This window comes from Ahaetulla prasina, chromosome 7 (genome assembly GCF_028640845.1).
Source record: "Ahaetulla prasina isolate Xishuangbanna chromosome 7, ASM2864084v1, whole genome shotgun sequence".
In the NCBI taxonomy this organism is placed as follows: domain Eukaryota; kingdom Metazoa; phylum Chordata; class Lepidosauria; order Squamata; family Colubridae; genus Ahaetulla; species Ahaetulla prasina.
The window spans coordinates 63,617,705-63,636,491 of NC_080545.1; the positions used below are offsets into that span (position 1 = coordinate 63,617,705).

Genomic DNA, 18,787 nt, shown 5'->3' on the forward strand with positions numbered 1-18,787 from the left:
CTCTCAGAATCCTATAAAATGTGGACAGTTTGCCAAATATCTCTGTGCAGTGATTCCCTCATGGTAATCCTCAGACAGAAATCAGTTACTACCATGTTTCCTCAATAACGAGACCTAGGGCTTACTTTTGGGGAAACACCATTTCAGTGTGATCAGCCCAGCTGAGTGCCCTGCCTCCCCAGCTTGCGTACAAGAGGCGGCAAGCGTGCAGGGACTGATGGTATCCGATGGCAACTGCACCCCACTGGTCCCTTGGTTGGCACACTCTGGGGCTGCACAACCCATGCAGCACAGGAGAGTTGATTCCCTGTCCAAGCAGCAGACGAAGGCAGAGGCACGGGGGGGGGGGGGAGGCGATCCGGACATGCTGTGTGGGATGCAGGAAATCAGTGAGTCGGTGGGCCAGAACAGGAGGCCAGCTGCGGGAAGTTTGTCTTCACACAGCAGCAGACAGATGCAGAGGCATGGGGCAAAAGGCAGGTGATCCTGATGTGCCGCATGGGCCACAGGTAAACTGAGAGACGTGAAGACAAGCCTCTTACAGCCATCTGCCCACTGGAGCCCATCGACTCTTGACTTTCCCACAGCCTACATGGTGCGTCAGGATCTCTGCCTTCCCTCCCCCACCCTATCTCTGCCTCCACCTTCTGCTTGGACAGGTAATCAACTCACCTGCGCTAAAGGGGCTGCAGCTGATGCCGGACACTGGTGGCCTGTGGACACTCACTTTCTACTGTGCTGGCCACACCCACCCCTTCACTAGGGCTTATTTTGAGGGGTAGGGCTTATATTAGGTGCACGCTTAAAAATCAGGCTAGGGCTTATTTTTAGGAAACACGGTAGGTCCTGGCAATGTTTTCTTTTTCAAGACAAAGAATGGGATGCAAACATATTTTATAGCATTTCTGCAACTCCTTAAGGAAAATGCATCTTTTCCCAAGACTTAGGGCAGCTATAGAGAACAGTTGTATTAACCTGGGAAATAATACAAGGGCTTTAAAAGAGTTGTTATGTTCACACTTTTGCATATTACAAAATACTTCTTTGCCTTCAAATCTGAAATGCTTCACAGTATACTTACAGTACATAAAATGATATAGATATGATGGTAAACTTACTTTTGGCTTGGAAAGAACAAGTCATTGGGGGTAGGAGGGATGTAACACATTCCACACTACAAAACTGGAACACTCTGTCTCCATCCCCCTAGAGTATCAATGAAGCCTCTTATATGTAGCCCTGCTGGTTTGTGCATGACAAATTCAATTTATTACAATGTTCTGAAGGACATCACATGTTTCTGTAGAATTTCTGTAGAATGCCATAGATATCACATGGATGTCTTCAGATGTTGTGCATATACAATAATAAAATAGTATTTCAATTTCCAGTGATCCTATCCTAAAAGCCTTTGTGTTTCAGTCTTTCTGAACTTCTGTAAACAAGTTGACTGTTTGCAACAGTTCCAAAGCATCATCAGATAGTTATTGAACATCTTGTCCGTTTAGCTGCTATTTCCCCAGTTTTAAAAGCACAACCACGAGGACTCAATTTTCATACAAAGTATAGAGAGAGCAGAAGGAAGCAGAGATTTGGTCTTTCTTCAAGACCCTTATTTTCCCATCCCACCTCCATCTTTTTCCAGACCCACATTTACTTCAGAACAGTTGCTGAGAGAGACTGAAAGATGTGGCAAAGGAACAATAAATAGTTCTTTCCTCTCTACTGTTCTCTGGAAATTATAATCTCCAGACCCTGCTCAGCAAAAGAAGAAAAGAAGGTTCGGATGATACGTGATGAAAATAAGGTAGAATGTATCATTTTATGATGCATATGTACTCATCTCTCCCCTTAATTTATGTAACTGTGATGAAATGAAGATATAACGAGTCATACAGCATTCAGGCAAATATATATTAGTGTATGGCAAGCTGTAACTCGAGTGGCCTGTTACCCTGGATGTGAAGGGCACAGCTTGTATTTTCTGTAACTATATTGATTTTCCTATCAAGTAGCTTGTATTCATGTAACCATGCTGCCACTTACTGCCTCCTGTATTTTAGAGTTAAATAATGAGGGCAGGTTTCATATAGTGTGAGCACACCTTCTTGGGGAAGAGAGTTGAAAAGTTGAACTCCTTCAACGGGTGTCTGGGAGAAGCTAATCAAATTAAATGAAGTTAATGAAAGGTTTGCATACATTTATCTGCCCAAGGTTTAAACTAATTCTAGGAACAATTAGGAACTGAGACACTGTTTGATTCAGTGGTTAAGATACCAGGCTAGAAATCAGGAGTCTGTGTCTTTTAGTCCTGCCTTAGGCTGGGTGACTTCGGGCCAGTCATTTTCTCACAGCCAAACTCACCTCACAGGGTTGTTGTTATGGGGAAAATAGGAGAAGGAAGGTGTATTAGGTATGTTCTCCACCTTGAATTATTTATATAAGTAATAAAAGTGGGATAAAAAATAAATAAATGAGTAAAAACAATTGCCAGCTGTATAGAGGAATTTCTAGTGTTAAGACCTAGTGTTGAATCAGATATTCAGAAAAAGATAGAAAAGGCTTTATGGCTTATCGCCCTTTCTTTCTTTTTTTAAATAATTGTTGTTGTAGAAATTTTCAACAGAATAAAAACAATACAAATTTTGAACTGAAAAGAAGAAAATAGGAAAAAGTAACAAGAAAATGAAAAGAAACATAGTAAAAGAAATAGAAAAGGAACAAAAAGAAAAAAGTAATACTGTAAGGAAGTGGCTTCCAATTTTCTTAACAGCAGTTGTATTTTACTCTCTCTTTCTAAGGTTATATCATATTTTCCTGCTTTTCATAATCTACTGTGTCTTACCATCAAATCCATAAGTCATTGGTTATGGACTGTACTGTAACAACCATCCGATGGAAAAGTGAAAGTCAGTAATGAACAGTGGCTCCTCCTTGCTGATTCCTTACCTTGCAGTTCAAATCTTAATACTACCTCAAGGATGAAAGGGATCCGAGCTGGTTAGACATCCTAATTGGAAGATGATGATGATGATGATATTATTATTATTATTATTATTATTATTATTATTATTATTATTATTATTATTATTATTATTATTATTATTATTTACTTTATTCATTAAACCTGAAACTCAGTCAACTGAGTTTTTTGAACATTCAAAAGTGCATCACAAATACCACTGACTGATGCTAATGGTTGATACGGGTTGCTGCCAGCATCCTAGGTATCAACCAAGTACCTTCTTAAAATGTACGGTGTTCCAAGTAACGCCGTTTTTTGCAGTTCCGCTGGTCTTATTACAGGAAGCTGCAATTTGTTGATGTATCTTATAAAATTCTTGGACATGGTACCAAGTGCCCCAGTGACAATGGGCATCACTGTTACATGTTTCATCCATAGCCGTATAGTTTCAATGGCCAGATCGCGATAGTTCATGATTATTTCCAGTTCTTTTTATTATTATTAGTATTACTGTTACTGTTACTGTTATTGTTACTGTTACCGTTACTATTACTATTATTATATACTTTATTCATTAAATATAAAACGCAGTCAACTGAAGATTTAAAGATGTGTCATAAATACATTGACTCGTGCTAATAATTGATACGGATTGCTGCTAGTGTCCTAGGTATCAACCAAGTATCTTCTTAAAATATATGATGTTCCGAGTAGTGCAGTTTTTTGCAGTTCCGCTGGTGTTATTGCAGGAAGCTGCAATTTCTTGATGTGTTTTGTAAAATTCTTGGACATGGTACCAAATGCCCCAATGACAGTGGGTATCATGGTTACATGTTTCTTCCATAGCCTTGTAGTTTCGATGGTCATTATTATTCGATGGCTAATAATAATAATAACAATTATCATTATTATTATTTATCTTTATTCATTAAACATGAAACTCAGTCAACTGAACATTCAAAAAGGCATCAGAAATACCATTGACTGGTGCTGATGGTTGATACGGGTTGCTGCCAGTGTCCTAGGTATATTATTATTATTATTATTATTATTATTATTATTATTATTATTATTATTATTATTATTATTATTATTAGTAGTAGTAGTAGTAGTAGTAGTAGTAGTAGTAATAGTAGAATTTTATTGGAAAATTGTGCAGACTGAACTGAATAATTGGTAATGACCATGGTAAGTTATTACTGGACTTTGAAATGCACATTCTAGTCTAAGATTTTAGGATGGACTGTTTCAAGTAGTTTTAATCATAAGTGAAAGAACCCCCAACAAGCCATCATTACAGGTATATATCTATATATGACAGGTACTGGAAATACCTCCCAGGAGCAGCTGAAGGCAGCTCCTTGAGAGTCAGACAATACATCTCAAACTAATCCTGCAAAGACTGCAGACATAACCCTTGTAACAGACATATAAGGGTCTAGTAACAATGCTTAGTATAGTCACCAGCATTAATGAGGCATGACATCTAAAATAATTGTAATGTATAAAAAACCCCTTCACTTATTAACAATTGTAGCTTTATGTGGTTGAATTGGACCTAGCTGTTCTGGGAACCCTACTACTTTTTGTCCCAAACTTCAAAATGTCCTTGGTCCTCGTGCAACAACACAGGAAAACCTCCTGAAGGTGCTAGTTCACTCTGAATCATTTACAAGCACTGTTTGCTACTACTATGTTATAATTTTGTTTCATTTGACTTTGAAAAAACAAAGGTGAATCAATATAAGGCAGCTTGGTTGTTCTGAGGATCTAGAATTCTATCCGTTTGATGTTTATATGATATCTTTTGTCAGGGGTGAAATCCAGCAGGTTCTGACAGGTTCTGGAGAACTAGTAGCAGAAATTTTGAGCAGTTCAGAGGACTGGCAAATACCACCTCTGGCTGGCCCCAGAGTGGGGTGGGAGTGGAGATTTGGCAATATCCTTCCCCCAGAAGTGGGGAGGGAATGGACATTTTGAAGTATCCTTTCACTGCCATGCCCACCAAGCCACGCCTACCACGCCACACCACGCCCAACAAGCCACGCTCACAGAACCGGTAGTAAACAATTTTTCACCACTGTCTTTTGTGACTTTCTGCTATGGGGCTCTTTAGAAGATAAACAATTAAAAAAATATAAATTAAAAAGAAACAATCCACTGAAATATCTGAGAATTCCAAATCATAGCCTTTGGAAAGTGGATATTGGCATATATGATTGTATTTTGTCTCAGTACAGTAGTTTCTTTTATTTGCATTCTACCTTCCCTCTAGAACTTGCGTTGTCATGGTATCATCACATGACGTATTGCAACTTTCCTCCCCTTCACTAAACTGGATGGGGGCATTGCCAGCATGTGATGTATCCAGCCTAGGGGCCGCGAGTTTGGCAGCCCTACTCTAGAAGCTCAAGGAAACATAGGTAGTATCCTTCCTCCATTTCCCCCCACAAATAACAACCTGGGGGAGTAGATTGGATTAAGAGGTCCAAAGTTACCCAGTGAGTTTTTATGGCTGCAGGCAGACTTGAATTTAGGCTTCCATTTTCATAATTCAGCACATTAACCATTACCTGACATTGGTACGTACTGGCATAACAACAGGGTCATGCCAATATTGCTTATACCATGGTACTCAGTTTTTTTGATGATTGGTATAGGTTGGTCCTCTGTGATTTCTCTAAGGAGATCATCTGTCATTTGTATGAGTTCTCCCTCTGGGCAAGTTTTATGACTGGATGTAAATAGCAAATGAAGATGCAACAGTGATAGTAGAAAGAAATGAGCTTGCTCCTGGAAATGGATTCTTAAAACATGTTTTTTTTTTAATTTACATTTATACCCCGCCCTTCTCCGGACTCAGGGCGGCTTACACTATGTCAAGCAATAGTCTTCATCCTATTTGTATATTATATACAAAGTCAACTTATTGCCCCCAACAATCTGGGTCCTCATTTTACCTACCTTATAAAGGATGGAAGGCTGAGTCAACCTTGGGCCTGGTGGGGCTTGAACCTGCAGTAATTGCAGGCAGCTGTTGTTAATAACAGACTGTCTTACCAGTCTGCGCCACTCAAGGACCCTGTTGCCTAAGGTTCCAAATCTGGAACCACTAGGGAATGATTATGCCCATGGTTTGCCCATGGCCAGATATCAAGTCCACCAAATTCACGCTTTGTATGAGCAAAGGGTCCTTGAGTGGCTCAGACTGCTAAGACAGTCTGTTATTAACAGCAGCTGCTTGCAATTACTGCAGGTTCAAGCCCCACCAGGCCCAAGGTTGACTCAGCCTTTCATCCTTTATAAGGTAGGTAAAATGAGGACCCAGATTGTTGGGGGCAATAAGTTGACTTTGTATATAATATACAAATGGATGAAGACTATTGCTTGACATAGTGTAAGCCGCCCTGAGTCTTTGGAGAAGGGCGGGATATAAATGCAAATAAAAAAAAAATGCCTTCTGAAATTGAAGATATGAGCTGGTGTCACAGTGTTCTCACAGAACTCTATGATGGACACACCCTGAAATTGGAGAACTTGACATTCCAATAAGCCAAGGTTCACCACATTCCATTCCCTCTATACGCCCCCCCCCAGTGCTGGTTTTTAAAAAAATTTTTTTATGAATGGTCAACATTCTCCACACTGAGGCCAAGGAGGGTAGTTTTGGAGCATGACTCATGAGACTATCACCACCCTCTGTACCCAGCAGTTGTGTACTGGATCTTGTTGGCATTTTTGCAACATTTATAGCTGTTAGTGTTTGTTTATCTATTATCATTGGCAACGGGAATTCTTTTTATTCTTAAGCAGACAGAGCTTGAATCTTTGTTCCCTCTTTTATTACTCATCAGGCTGGAAGTCTCCCATTTTTATACAGTCTTCTCTCACTGCTGCTTTTGCTGCACTGAGTCACGAAGAAAGAGACTTTGCAATTGCCAGTTCCCGCCCAACAGCTTCTGGCTCAGATCCAAGAAAACAGGGTGGAGTGGATTAATTTTTTTTTCATTCTCTCTGTAAAGAGAGTCTGATTCATTGAAACTTCTCAAACACAGTTAAAGGACACCACCCAACTGAATATCCCAATACAACAGCTGGGAAAACTTATAACCCCACCAGCTGGGGCACTCCCTACAGTGCATCTCTGGTTTTCGAGGCAGTAGGAGGACAAGCAGAAGAAGCTCTCATCACAGAAGTCCTTTCACTGAGGTAAGTCTGCTTTTCCACAACTCTGACTGCCAATTTCTTCTCTGCCTTTGCGAGATCCCATTTTCACATTGAGCTTGGAACAGATTGACTTTCCTCTCATCCACAGGCACGCTTAGGGTTTCCAGTGGATTTTTCAGTTTTGATTGCTCATGCACGTACTTTAGCAGCTCCACTCCTCTTGCAGGCATCTCAGACAAAAGAAAAGGAAGTTGCAGAGGCTGCTGTTCCTTGCCAAAAGTAAAGCCTGCATGTGGAGAAGAGAGAGTCTAAGGTGCAACTTTTGCATTTACAAATTTCTCTTGTGAGGAAAACACAACGTGTAACGGAAGGAAGCAGAAACAGCTACAGTGAAGAGTCCAATTAATTTCTTCTGGGAACGAGCCCTTTTCTTTAATACAGGAATAAAGAAGAAAGGGGTTGTGGACTGTAACATGTTTTCCAACCTTACTGTGATTAGATAACTTGATTTTATTAATAGGTCTGCTCTGGCATTGGTTCCCCCCCAAAAAAAACCTTAAGCAAAGTAATTTACTCTAAGAAAATTCCCAGTGTAAGGATGGATGTTAAAGATGACTGTAATTTAAGAAATTAGAGAAGGTCAAAATGGAAATGAGAGGAGGAGATGCACCTAGATTTGAGTGACTTCATTGATTACAAAAGTTTTGGAGAGGTGAACCTATAGACTGATATAATTTTTAACTGCTAGTAATTTCTCTTAATTATTTTCTCCAGGAATGACCCAGGCCTTAATTGCTTCAGTTTTAGATTATAAACCTAATGTTCTATGCAGGATGCTTTGGAAAATGTTTGTAAACTTCAGCAAGTTAGAAACACTGCTGTCTGTGCACTTTCCAAATCACGTTACAAATGGTCTCAGATCAACTGCACTGGCTTCCAGTTTGTTTCTAGTCTTGAATTAAGGAAGTGCTGGATCTAATCTACAAAGACATAAAATATGACTGAGAAGTAGAATATCTGGACTTTCTCCCAGCTGAATTAGGTTTCTCCTAATTGCCACTCATTATCAGAAATCCCACCAGTGGATTACATTTGTAGGCAGTTGAGACAGGGGTTCCTTAGAATAATACACATGTAGTAACACTCTAGAGGACCTTTGCTCTTCTTCATTAAACTTTATATAGATTTACATAGGTTGTAATGCTTTAGTAATCATGTAATGACCTATTACATTTTTACTAATGTTCATGGCTACTGTTACTTTATTATTATGTGTTATTTGTTTTACTTAATTTTTCATATATTTCATACCCTTAGCTGTATATTGGGCAGAGAAGCAAGTTATGAATATTATCAAATAAAACATATATGTTGTTTAGATGAGTGGTTTAAGATTAATAAACAGGCATTATAGATGTATTATTTGAATGTGGATTATGCCATGTATATATGATGTTTCATAATGTTGATGCTATTATGGCTGTAAGCAATTTGCTTGCAACTCAGCTTGATGCTGTCCTTGCCTAATATCAGCTTTAAAGAACAGTGTCTAATTAATGCTATTCACTGATCAACATGTAGGCAGTTAAGCAATATGAAATTTCTAATCATTCAACAATAGCATAGATCAATAATCTCTGATGAAGATTAGATGTTACTCTGCAGAGATGTCTTAATAGATACTGCTTTGCATTTTTGCCCTGAAGACAGCCACATTCCAAGGAGAGATTGAAAAAAAAGACACTTCTAAGACTGCATTGAAGTTTGTTGAAAAGATGTTTTCCTAAGTTAAGAGGCACAAAGGTCCTCTTAATAATAATATATGTGTGGGTGTACATGAATATGTTGCTTAAAGAAGCTTAGATACTGTGTTTGGTGGAAAACAGTTTCCCCTAGGTGTGGCCTGTTTCAGCATGTTTCAAATGAGGTGATTTTGTGTGTGTGTGTGAATAGGTAATAAAGGGGATAAAAACACTCCACCTGATTTGGATGAAGAACTTGTTCATCTCCTCTTATGGCAATGACATTAGTCCTATTCTGTGTTCTGCTTCTGGAGTCCATTCATGTTAAAAAAGATGCCTGGGAGAAGTTGAAATGGGAGAGTTCCAGGATTATGGAGCTCACACTGAAATGTGGTTTACTTCCAGATATGATAGTGGTGCAGAATCATGGCATAAAAGACCTTATGAAACTTCTGCAGTAATGACCTACCATCTCCTATCAATTCACAGCATTAGCAGCTGTTTATTGAAAAGACTAGTGTCATATCAACTGCATTAATATTCCATTTATGAAATTGATAGACTTATCTCCATTTTTTCAATGGTTCATTCTGCAGATTGCAGAATGCAAGTCTTTCTGAGAGACTTTTCAGACCTGATGCTCATATACATATGTGAGTATGCATTAATGGGCTATATGGTCGACCACAACGGTCTCTTTTTTTCAAGTGAACATGTACACATTTAGGTTGTCTATATCAGGGGTCTCCAACCCTGGCAACTTTAAGACTTGTGGACTTCAACTCCCAGAGTTGAATTCTGGGAGCTGAAGTCCTCAAGTCTTAAAGTTGCCAAGGTTGGAGACCTCTGATCTGTATTAATGGGCCATCATGTGAAAATACCTTATTTATTAAAAGTGAGGCTATTGGCAGGCAAATAGCTGTAGTTTCTGTCCTCCCACTTAATTTCCTGCTCCTTTCCATTTTGCTGCCTATTTTAAAAAGGAATACCAGATGGACTTATTGGCTAAAGAGATTCTCAACACTGAGGATTTAAAAAACAAAAAACAAAAACCCTAAGTTAGGTCATGAGTTAAGCACTTTATGTTACAGTGCCCAAGATCACTAGTTTATATGCTATTCATGAAAGACATGATGGCCAGTACTTCACATTAATAGAAAGCATAACATTGAAATAACAGCCATGCCAAAAAGTTTCAGATGACTCAATTTATGTAGTTGTGGGAAGGGAATAATATTCTTGCTCAAGGAAAATCATATGGCAGGGTGTGGGACACGTGCATGTCCTAGGATGCTGCTAATTAGATAGAGCATTGCTGGATGAGGCCACATGTTCAGTTCATCCAGTATCCAATTTCCGATAGTGGCAAGAATGGGATGGGTACAAGCCAGGCTATAGGCTATCAGATTTGCTTTTCGATGTCTGGTATACAGAAGTATCAATTTAACACAGGATCAATTTAACTTTCATAGCAGATGGCTACTGATTTGAATGAACAATGTTAGGTGAGGGTAACATGATATCGTTGTGCAATCTCATATGAGGGTCAGGGTACTGCCCCCAAAGTTACAATTTTGAAAAAAAAAATCCCAGGGAAGGTTGCTAGTTCCCGTGGATGCTCAGATGTGATTCTCAAACATTAGTTTTTCTGCTACCCTTTAAGCTTTTCAATGGCTAATGAAAAAATAAATAACCACCAATATTTATGGTTAGGGCATGTGGTCCTATGTGGCTGTTAATGTTACAATGGCTTTATTGTTATTTAAAAAAAAATTTTTAAGCAGCTTTAAAAGACCAGCTGTAAAGTGGGACATAATATATTCACACACAGAGAGAGACAGACAGAGAGAGAGGGAGAGAGAGAGAGAGAGAAATTGCTCAGTGTAGATTGGTAGATAGATATTCTTCCATTTCCCAGGCTAGGGCTGAGTGAAAGTAACTGAAATTATCCACCTACCTTCTGTGCCTAAAGGAAGACTAGAGCCTGTTCTCCCCACTCCTTGGGTATGGTTATGTTCCATAACTTTCAATGAAAATGCCTTCATTCTGCAGCGGATTGATTTATCTGTCTGTCTGTCATTGGTTGACCCCATGAAAGGGAGATGAGTATGAACTGGAGAATAGACTACCATTTGAACAGGCCACCATTTGAAATCTATTAAAATACTTATATTAATATAACGATAAATATCAAAATATTTAAAACAAATGGGGAAAAACTTTGAGGGCTTCAGGAAGATATACCATAAATACAAAAGGTGATTAGGTGGACAGCAGTCTGAGAAGGAAAAAACATATTGTTCAAAAAGGTTACATGCATATGAGAAGGACTTGTGCTTTGATTAATATGCTTAGTAAACCAATCAGCTCAAGTCTTTGGCAGGATAGATAGTCTAATTCTCTCCAGAAGAGAAAATCGCACCTCTCGTAAGAGAGAATGTTGTGTTACAAAGCTTGGTTGAAGTACTTTATAACTTTGAGGAGTTATATTTTTCTGTATGGATCTGTATCCTAGGAACCATAATGGTTCCAGACTTTATACTTCTGAATCCAGATCTTCAGCCTCTGGAGCATTGACAGCTATTTGGGTTCCTTTTTCCAAGAACCAATGTGTTTATTGAACAGAAAGATTGCTAGAAAAAAGAAATTTAATTTAGCCCAGCATATGTGAAACCCCAATGGCTGCTTCTGGCTTGTGGAACCCAAAGGCAACCTCGATGCAACTTCAGAGTCCCTCTAAAACTCACTATCAAATTGCAATTCTTTAGGTCAGCAAAGCTGGCTGGGGAATTCTGGGAGTTGAAGTCTGCCAGGCTTAAAGTTGCTAAGGTTGGAGACCCCTGCTTTAGGTGACTGAAGTAGAAAACGATCACTTACACAATAAGCAGTCATGATGTCTACATTTAATTAATTTAATGTTAATTGATTTCAGTTTAATAAAATCAAATATCATACTTGCTTTGGTTCTGCCAGGCTTAGCCCACTTTTTTTGTATCTAGTCTTCACCATGCCTTTTAAAGGTCTTTGGTTTTACAAATGTAGCACCCTGCTGAGTCAAAGAATTAGAGTCAAATGTTTGAGGTTGTTTCTTTGCTTTCTAGGCAGAATTCAAAGAGGCAGAGCAGAAATCGTCTTCTGCCATCGGGAACAAAGCAACCTCTCAAAACTATCTTTAAGGAAGGGGCTTTCCTACAAATGTGCAGTTCTACTTGCAGAGGAGAAGGGACTCTGGAGGGCTGCTCCCCTCATATTGTATTCGCATAATACCGAAAACCATTGTTAGTTGAAGAGCATTTTATATTTGCACGTTTTGCTTTGTTTTTAGCAGATAGTTCAAAACCTAAAGCAAAAGCAGAAAGAACAGAGATGTTCAATGTAGCGTCTCCTCCTAAACAGGACCCTTGGTTGAGTCCAAGCCACATCATGTACAATGTCTCAAGACCCAATGAGCACTCTGAAGCTTTCCATCTGAAATAACAGAAAGGTTTTATTCAATCTCAGATGGGATAAAATAGTCCTTATTTTAAGTGTTGGCCAGCGAGAACTCTTTTTTCATAATGCCTTTGGATTCTGGAGAGGTTTTTAAAACGCAAAGAAGGCAGGGCTGAATTTTCAGGAAGCAATTTGGGTAAAAGGGTAAAAAGAATTTTAAAATAAACAATGTATCTTTACTGATTAGGTCACCATAACTAGATAACCACTAGAAGGCTGCAAAGGTGAGGAAAATGCCAATACTTTTCCTGCAGTTTAGTTATTGTCTTGGTGGATTCTTACAGTTCAAATATGGTAGCCATATAGTTCAGCATTCTACCATTTTGCAAACCACCACACTGCAGCTATACTTTTTTAAATCTGCTGTCAGTTATAGCTCAGGAAGAAAATCTATCAGAACACCACTCCGGTTCTGTTTTGCGTTCAATATTCTTGTACTGGAGGGGAAAAATGAAACATTCAAGTAGGGTTAACCCCAACTGTGGTGCTACAGTTTGGAATGTGAAAGAAGAATAATCTCATGGCTGATATTTGGGGGGACTAAAACCAAGGTCATCCACATCCCCAAGACTTACATTGTTCAATTTTAAGTAGAAAATGGCATGATGTGGCCATGCGGCCATCCTAGTTCATGGCTACATTTGTGGATGCTTTGGCTCTTGCATTCTCAGATGCTACCACTCCTTGTTCTCCTCCATTCCACATCCTTATTGTAATAGACTTAGGAATTCTCCAGAGTGTTTGCATGAATTATAGGTAGACACACCTTTTGATAAAAGAGAATGGAAAGAAGAAACCTTTTTTCCATCTTAGAAACACAGGAGCAGTCAGTTTGAGAAGAGTTGCAAAGGAAATGTTGGAGTTCAATGTTCACATGTGTGACGTGTTCATTTTGAGGTGAGAAATCCAGCTAGAAGGGAGATAGACTTAAGTAAGAGTAGAAGCAAAACCAAGACAAGAGAAATAATTATTTACACAAGGAGCAAAATGTTATCTTTTGTAATAAAAGTTGATACATATTGATAATCATAGTATTTACATGAGCTAATTTTGAACTCTTTAACACTTCCTTATACATCCAAATCAGTCTCTTCAACTTACACATATTTCCTTCTTTTCATTATATATTTAGGGTAAAATAAAGATTTGAACTTTGTGTTGAAAATGGTTGTGGGTGGTATGATTTTTCTAGATAAACTAGGACACTGTTTATTATTTTAGATCAGGGTCTAGCAAGGTCTTTCCAGTTCTGTTTTCTGGACTGTCATTTTTACATTTTTTATACCGACTTCTACTACTCACCTCTGTCTGCCAAAGATAAAAAATGTATACCTGAAAAATATACTGTGGCGCCTTTCTGCAGGTGATGCTGATTAGACAGGGAAAAGCAGCATTTGGCAACCTGTTTTAAGCATTTTAATGCCATGTTTGTTCTTGCAAAAAGCATTTGAAGGGCTTTTGACTATGCTTTAAAACTGCTTGATATTCAGCAATTAGCAGTAGTTTTCCTGACATGACTAGAAATATTGCCACTTTCTATTTATTGCAGAGGAACTCATTAAATCAAGCATAACTGCAGGCAGTGAAGACTTCAAGGAAACTAAGCAGGAGTGTGTATTGGGAAGGGGGAAGAGGTGGTGGGCTAATTGGTAAATAATTCCTCTGCTTTTTTTTCTCATGCTATATACATATACAGTGCCTAAGCCAAATTCCTGATTGCATATAATGTATAAGACTATATTAATGGGAAATTATCTGTGTATGACTAATAAAGGTGAGATTGGCCCAACGCTGCTGGCTTTCCAGAAGATCCTCAATTTTGTGATCATTAGTTTGAATTTTGATTGTATATGCCACTCAGAGTCACCTGCTAGTGAGATGGGCAGCGACATAAATGCAATCAATAAATTCAATAAATAAAGTCTGCAGAACTTGTCTAACTGTATTTCATCAAGCTACTAAAAAGTTGGTAGATCTTAGTTGTTGGTCATATGTGGCATTTCTTATAAACTACCAGGCAATTCCTTGCAACCTCTGAAAATCTACTCATATTTTTATGTGTTTTTAACACATTGGAATGCATGAGAAAAAAAGTTTTCAGATGACAAAATATGCATGTTTTATTTCACTTCCAGAGGTAGAATGAATACTGTACATGTAGATACTTGTATGGGGATTAAAGCCAAGAATCACATTGCCTGTTTCAGCATGAACTTTATTATAGCTCTAAGAGATTACACACTTTAGAGTTCTAAGTGGAACCAACCTTATTATCCTAACATACTAAAAAAAATCATAAGAAGAATTTGAAGCAGGACAAAACCATTCCTTCTGAGAAGCACTAAGAGCTCTGGATCTACCCAGTGCTAAATTGCTTTGCTTTATTCACATTATTCAGCACTCACTGCAACAGCCATGCTAGTTAATATAATAGTTGTATTACACGTGTTGGGACTGGAGCTGAGAGAGAGTGGCTTGCCTAAGGCTACCCAGGTGAATTTATGGTTATAGTCAATTGTGAAAACAAGATTGCTGGATCAAATAAATGTTCTCTTCTCCATTGAAGCAGTTTCATCCTTACTTTATTTCCCATTTCCTCAACAACAACAACAAATGTTTTGATCATTTTTTATTAAATTGTGGAAGAGGTACCTGGAGTGGCCTCTGGATTGAAATACAGGATATAAGATGAAAAAAATAGCTACTTTCCATAAGTAGTTGTCCTACATTGTTCTTTTAGTGATATGTAACAAATGCATATAAATGCATTTCATTTGGGTCCCACATTTAATATTTCCAGTTTAGGAAAAATATATTGATGTAGTAGTTGAAAGAAGGGCTAGAACAAGTGCAATCCCTGTTTATTTTGCTCAAACAAAAACCTACAGAGTTCAGGGGTGAATTTTAGACAGCCTGGCCACTGTCAATATTTTTCTAAGCTCCTTCGTCATTAATATCCTAAGCTTCTTAAAAACATGCAATGAGACAGAAGCATTGACCTAATGCATTTTTAAAAGAAGTTGTAATAATTCCACTTGTGTTTTATTTCCTCATTTTTGGGGAATATAAGAACACTTATTGCATTAGTACAATATACTAAAGAACACTTATAGCATTAGTACAACCAGTATACACTTCCTAGTTTATTTATTTATATATGCTGTGGTTGGATAATAATAACAACAACAATAATCGTACATTTTAAGAAGGTACTTGGTTGATACCTAGGATGCTGGCAGCAACCCGTATCAACCATTAGCACCAGTCAATGATATTTGTGATACATTTTTAAATGTTCAGTTGACTGAGTTTTATGTTTAATGAATAAAAGAGATAATAATAATAATCGCCATAAGAAATACTTCATGCTCTCAGGCATCAACCATTACTCCCACACAGGAGAGGACAACTGTAACATCAGACCCAGAAGATCCACTGAAAAAGCCAGATCTTGATTGCTTTTGAAAGCCCTAAAAGTTGGGACTAATTTGACTTCAGGGGAATACTATTCCAGAAAAGGAGGACAGCCCTTGATGTGGTCTGACCTCATGTAGCCCCTGATAAGGCCTGATCTCATGCTTCCGTCATATTGACCATCAATTGTGTTGTAAATGTTGTACCTTGATGAACGTATCTTTTCTTTTATGTACACTGAGAGCATATGCACCAAGACAAATTCCTTGTGTGTCCAATCACACTTGGCCAATAAAAATTCTGTTCTATTCTATCTATGATATGCCCTATGGGCTGGAACCTAGAAGGCACCATGTCTTCCAGATCTTAATCAATGAGCAATTGGGAGTAAGGCTTCTTCTGGTCTTGCGCAAGAATGGGAGGCAATGTTCCTATAGATGTAGTTGAACTCCAAGAGCTCTAGCAAACATAAGAAAATTAGAATTTCTACAAGGACCACAATTTCCCAATTCCTTATGTAGCGTGTGAGGCAGAATATTTGTTATCAGAATTGCCGTAGGTTTCCACAAACTACAAAAGTAATATATCATATTAGTTCATAACCTGGATTTTTAGTGGTGCACACAAACCATAATGGGACACAAATGCAAAGTCATACACATGAGGAATTGTTAGTGTTGTTACTTAAAGAGAAGCTCACCTGTCCTTTTCAAAGGAATACTTATTCAGCAGTACCAAGTGTGTAAGTAATTCCCAAATTCATTTTTGCAATTCTGAGGGGCCTCTGCTAAAAGCTGACACCATAGTTTCCTATTTATTTATTTTTACTGGAAATGCAAGAAAACTATAATACAATCTAAAATAGACATATCATAAGAAAACCCTTCAAACTGCCCTAAATTAAATCCATCCTCATGTATGATACTATTTATTAACTTAGTGGTTCTGAGTGGCTCCTTCCCATGCTAAATGTGACCTGTTTGCACATCCATGCGATAACAAGTTATGTCTCTCAGAATAAAGTGTAACACTCTTTTCTAAGTATCTATCCTGTTCCCTATCAGTACATTAAAGTCCAGCCCTATAATCTGTCTTAATGTTTCATCCTTTTTTTCTGCTCTGATTTTCCTCCCTCCCTCCCTCCCTCCCTCCCTCCCAGAAAGTGTCAAGAGCTCTAAAGCCTTTGGCTATATGTAAACCAGAAGAAAATCAGAATTCAATAGCAGCTTTTGCAAAAGCACTGGATGTGAATGATGCACCAACTTAATTATGTCCTGCTCTATAAAACTGGAGATTTTATTTACTTAGCTCTTTGTTTGTCTGTTTGTTTATTACCATCCATCTCAACCCCATTGACTCATTTTATGCTTTGAAAATGGGGAGGAAAGATCTCTGTGTGGCTTTTATCCATGATAGCCCCCCCACCTTTCTTGTTCCCTGCTTCTTCCTTCTTGTTCCTTCATTCCTGCACGTCTGGAATAAAAGTGGGTGGGACCAAAGAGATACAGTATTTTCCTCCCTAGTTGCTCTTGGCTACCTTCCAGCCTCAGGCAGCCGCCTGCACCTCTCCCTTCTGGAGATTCTTGCATGACTTAATGCTCGACGGTTGTCACTTTCTGAGCAAATGTCAGCTGTATTTATTACTCTTCAGCAGAGTCATCCATTCTCCAAATGAATCACAGCCACGAGGAAAGCAAGATGCTGCTCATGTTTTCCATCCCTCTAACCACGCAAGCAAAAGCAGAGTTATTCTTGCCAGGAATACTTTTCTAAGTGTTGATTGGTGCTTTTCCAGGCTTGCTCACTGAGGGTTTCCACTGCTCAGGTGGTTCATGGGCTTTCCTTCACCAAAACCTTTCCTAAAAAAAACTAGTCAACACATGCTTAGTTGGCTTACTGGCATATCCAATTACCATATTGTTCATCATGCACACGTTTGTGTACTCCTGAGCCGTTAGTATATCCTCAGACTATTATATATAAACAATGAGTATATATTTAACTGTTTTTATTTACCGTTCATAAATAAAATGTCCTAAAAGTAGTATGCACAATATTGATACCCTTTTGCCTTTCTTTTAAAGCAGAGGTCTTCAAACTTGGCAACTTTAAAAATTGTGGACTTCAACTCCCAGAAGAGAATTCTGGGAGTTAAAGTCCACAAGTCTTAAAGCTGCCAAGTTTGAAGACCTCTGCTTTAAAGTATTGAACTTGCTACGTCAGGATGAAGTGTCAAAATGGAGTGTACAAGTTCTTGTAGTAGCCCATTTGTGGCTTTTCAAGTGGGAACCACAGGGTCAGATATGGCCAGAGCCTGTTGGAATTATGATTTTACTTCACTGCCTTCTGCTTTTGGATTAATACATTCCCACAATTTAGCAAGTTGCTGAAATGGGAATAGAATTGATGATTTTTAAAATGAATTACTGAATTGCATAAACATGTTCATGTTAGAATCATCAGAGGATAATGATTTTTCCACTACATATTCTAGACCGAATTCATGATTTATTTATATGTGGGTGGCTGATAAAACTGGTCGATTACTTCACACACAAGGAAGAATAAATGTGATTAATATGCTGGTCAGAAGCTTTATTTGCAATTATTTTTATGTTACCTATTCAGTCTTTATTCAAAGTCAGGTTACATGACCACCTAGCCTAGTATTCTTCCTTGTTGCTAGTAGCATTCCAGGGTCAGAGATAGATAAGTCTTCTCCTCTCATCTGCTGTCTGTCTTCTGTCCCTGGAGATCCCAGAATGTGGAATCTCCTGCATGCAAATCAGGTTCTAATACTAATCTGTCACTCTGCTGTACTCTTCTGTTGCTCAGAAGAATATGCTAACATGAATATAAATTCCTCCAAAATAAAGTAAAAATAACAATCCCTTAATTACAGTGTTGAGTTGCTGGAACCTACTTTAGTGATCAGGTAGTATATGTATTTTGTCAGAAACATGATTACAACAAAAAGCTACATACTTCAACCTCTTTTCTTTCTTTT

At 38.3% G+C, this 18,787-nt stretch overlaps 1 protein-coding gene across 2 annotated transcripts in view; it reads left to right on the forward strand.

The window, feature by feature from the left end:
- The first annotated feature begins 1,565 nt into the window (after window positions 1-1,565).
- EMP1 (epithelial membrane protein 1) overlaps window positions 1,566-18,787 on the forward strand; it is a 39,513-nt gene continuing 22,291 nt past the window's right edge. Inside the window, exon 1 of one of the 2 annotated variants that reach the window (XM_058189533.1) lies at window positions 1,566-1,807. The gene's annotated coding sequence lies outside the window, so the exon portion shown is untranslated. Of the gene's footprint in view, window positions 1,808-6,886; window positions 7,175-18,787 lie in introns of those variants that run through there. The other variant, XM_058189532.1, reaches the window with a different exon arrangement.